This window comes from Pseudophryne corroboree, chromosome 8 (genome assembly GCF_028390025.1).
Source record: "Pseudophryne corroboree isolate aPseCor3 chromosome 8, aPseCor3.hap2, whole genome shotgun sequence".
Taxonomy (NCBI): domain Eukaryota; kingdom Metazoa; phylum Chordata; class Amphibia; order Anura; family Myobatrachidae; genus Pseudophryne; species Pseudophryne corroboree.
In genome coordinates this window covers 175,762,798-175,766,748 of record NC_086451.1, presented here as the reverse complement: position 1 = coordinate 175,766,748, position 3,951 = coordinate 175,762,798, and the positions used below count along the sequence as shown (strand labels likewise).

Genomic DNA, 3,951 nt, shown 5'->3' with positions numbered 1-3,951 from the left:
GCAAAAATATCAATCCCAGTTTTGATTACTTAAATTAACAAAAAAAAATGCATATAGCAAAGGATAGTTTCAATCTGCCTACCTCTGGGTTATGGGCCCAGCATGCTTCCATTGCAGTACTCTGCTGCACATGTAAGTGCAAGAGATCCTGAAGCACTCAGTCATCATGGGAAAGTACCAATGTGTTTCTTCGTTGGTTGATGGAAGAAACATCTTACAAAAACTCTCCAGATTATTGACTTTTTAAAGTTTTTCTAGGAAACGTTCTAGATGTATGCTTATTAGCCTTTGTCAGTATGGACTTTTTACAAAGTGTCTCTGTGGCGCAATCGGTTAGTGTGTTTGGCTACTAACCAAAAAGTTGGTGGTTCAATCCCACCCAGGGACGTAATTGACCTTGTTATCAGATTTTGGTGATCTTTAAGTAGATAAGTCAAAATTTCAAACCCCCTGTTATGGTGTAGGGTACCTGGCCTTCTCTGATGTAATCAGAGTTAGATTTGATTCAGTGATTTTATAAAAACAGCTAGGAAGCACTATTTAGCAGTGGGTTGCAGAGAAAAAGAAATATGCTGGCAAAAAAAATCCAATTGAGTGATTAAACAGCTCTTCATTTTCTGGCTTTATTTTTATGCTAACAAATTTGTTCTCTGAAAAGTGTCCACAAAGCCAAGTCTCTGATTAACACCTTTGTAGGGATGGTTTTTCACCTATTACTAAATTAAACTTGCTTCATTGGAAAGGCAGCAAGATGCATCCTCATTTCAATTTCTACTGAAATAATACAGGTTGACACCAGGAAACATTAACGCCACTGCATCCTTGCTGCTTTCACATGTGGAAGTTTGTTTAATGTGAAAACAAGGTGATATCTAATTAGCACACAGGTAAGGAATTAAGAAAACCTTTATTTAAGGGTAAAGATGTTTCTCACAAAATCGTTGCCCCAATGCATCATTGAAATTCAAGCTGGAAAGATGATTTTAATATATCACTTGTACATTTTGTATTGCTCTTCTGGTGACAATGTAGTTTGTTTTTGTCAATTACCCTTTTAATAATAGGGTAAAGAAAATTAAGTGGATTTTTTAAAGAAAACTATACTGTCAATATACTATTCAAACAAATTAAAATGGTAAAAGTTATTGTACTTCAAGTAAAAATAAAAGAGCAAAAATATCAATCCCAGTTTTGATTACTTAAATTAACAAAAAAATGCATATAGCAAAGGATAGTTTCAATCTGCCTACCTCTGGGTTATGGGCCCAGCATGCTTCCATTGCAGTACTCTGCTGCACATGTAAGTGCAAGAGATCCTGAAGCACTCACTCATCATGGGAAAGTACCAATGTGTTTCTTCATTGGTTGATGGAAGAAACATCTTACAAAAACTCTCCAGATTATTGACTTTTTAAAGTTTTTCTAGGAAACGTTCTAGATGTATGCTTATTAGACTTTGTCAGTATGTAATTTTTGCAAAGTGTCTCTGTGGCGCAATCGGTTAGTGTGTCCGGCTACTAACCAAAAGGTTGGTGGTTCAATCCCAACCAGGGACGTAATTGACCTTGTTATCAGATTTTGGTGATCTTTAAGTAGACAAGTCAAAATTTCAAACCCCCTGTTATGCTGTAGGGTACCTGGCCTTCTCTGATGTAGTTAGATTTGACTCAGTGATTTTATAAAAACAGCTAGGAAGCACAATTTAGCAGTGGGTTGCAGAGAAAAAGAAATATGCTGGCAAAAAAAATCCAATTGAGTGATTAAACAGCTCTTCATTTTCTGGCTTTATTTTTATGCTAACAAATTTGTTCTTTGAAAAGTGTCCACAAAGCCAAGTCTCTGATTAACACCTTTGTAGGGATGGTTTTTCACCTATTACTAAATTAAACTTGCTTCATTGGAAAGGCAGCAAGATGCATCCTCAATTCAATGTCTACTGAAATAATACAGGTTGACACCAGGAAACATTAACGCCACTGTATCCTTGCTGCTTTCTCATGTGGAAGTCTGTTTAATGTGAAAACAAGGTGATATCTAATTAGCACACAGGTAAGGAATTAAGAAAATCTTTATTTAAGGGTGAAGATGTTGCTCACAAAATCGTTGCCCCAATGCATCATTGAAATTCAAGCTGGAAAGATGATTTTAATATATCACTTGTACATTTTGTATTGCTCTTCTGGTGACAATGTAGTTTGTTTTTGTCAATTACCATTTTAATAATAGGGTAAAGAAAATTAAGTGGATTTTTGAAAGAAAACAATACTGTCAATATACTATTAAAACAAATTAAAATGGTAAAAGTTATTGTACTTTAAGTAAAAATAAAAGAGCAAAAATATCAATCCCAGTTTTGATTACTTAAATGAACAAAAAAAAATGCATATAGCAAAGGATAGTTTCAATCTGCCTACCGCTGGGTTTTGGGCCCAGCATGCTTCCATTGCTGTACTCTGCTGCACATGTAAGTGCAAGAGATCCTGAAGCACTCACTCATCATGGGAAAGTACCAATGTGTTTCTTCGTTGGTTGATGGAAGAAACATTTTACAAAAACTCTCCAGATTATTGACTTTTTAAAGTTTTTCTAGGAAACGTTTTAGATGAATGCTTATTAGCCTTTGTCAGTATGTCCTTTTGCAAAGTGTCTTTGTGGCGCAATCAGTTAGTGTGCACGGCTATTAACCAAAAGGTTGGTGGTTCAATCCCACCCAGGCACGTAATTGACCTTGTTATCAGATTTTGGTGATCTTTAAGTAGACAAGTCAAAATTTCAAACCCCCTGTTATGGTGTAGGGTACCTGGCCTTCTCTGATGTAATCAGAGTTAGATTTGATTCAGTGATTTTATAAAAACAGCTAGGAAGCACTATTTAGCAGTGGGTTGCAGAGAAAAAGAAATATGCTGGCAAAAAAAATCCAATTGAGTGATTAAACAGCTCTTCATTTTCTGGCTTTATTTTTATGCTAACAAATTTGTTCTCTGAAAAGTGTCCACAAAGCCAAGTCTCTGATTAACACCTTTGTAGGGATGGTTTTTCACCTATTTCTAAATTAAACTTGCTTCATTGGAAAGGCAGCAAGATGCATCCTCATTTCAATTTCTACTGAAATAATACAGGTTGACACCAGGAAACATTAACGCCACTGCATCCTTGCTGCTTTCACATGTGGAAGTTTGTTTAATGTGAAAACAAGGTGATATCTAATTAGCACACAGGTAAGGAATTAAGAAAACCTTTATTTAAGGGTAAAGATGTTTCTCACAAAATCGTTGCCCCAATGCATCATTGAAATTCAAGCTGGAAAGATGATTTTAATATATCACTTGTACATTTTGTATTGCTCTTCTGGTGACAATGTAGTTTGTTTTTGTCAATTACCCTTTTAATAATAGGGTAAAGAAAATTAAGTGGATTTTTTAAAGAAAACTATACTGTCAATATACTATTCAAACAAATTAAAATGGTAAAAGTTATTGTACTTCAAGTAAAAATAAAAGAGCAAAAATATCAATCCCAGTTTTGATTACTTAAATTAACAAAAAAAATGCATATAGCAAAGGATAGTTTCAATCTGCCTACCTCTGGGTTATGGGCCCAGCATGCTTCCATTGCAGTACTCTGCTGCACATGTAAGTGCAAGAGATCCTGAAGCACTCACTCATCATGGGAAAGTACCAATGTGTTTCTTCATTGGTTGATGGAAGAAACATCTTACAAAAACTCTCCAGATTATTGACTTTTTAAAGTTTTTCTAGGAAACGTTCTAGATGTATGCTTATTAGACTTTGTCAGTATGTACTTTTTGCAAAGTGTCTCTGTGGCGCAATCGGTTAGTGTGTCCGGCTACTAACCAAAAGGTTGGTGGTTCAATCCCAACCAGGGACGTAATTGACCTTGTTATCAGATTTTGGTGATCTTTAAGTAGACAAGTCAAAATTTCAAACCCCC

At 35.3% G+C, this 3,951-nt stretch overlaps 1 non-coding gene across 1 annotated transcript; it reads left to right on the top strand.

Annotated features, from left to right (window-relative positions):
* The first annotated feature begins 314 nt into the window (after positions 1 to 314).
* TRNAS-ACU (transfer RNA serine (anticodon ACU)) lies at positions 315 to 388 on the top strand. The gene has a single exon. It is a non-coding gene; the product is annotated as a tRNA-Ser (tRNA).
* Positions 389 to 3,951: the final 3,563 nt, after the last annotated feature.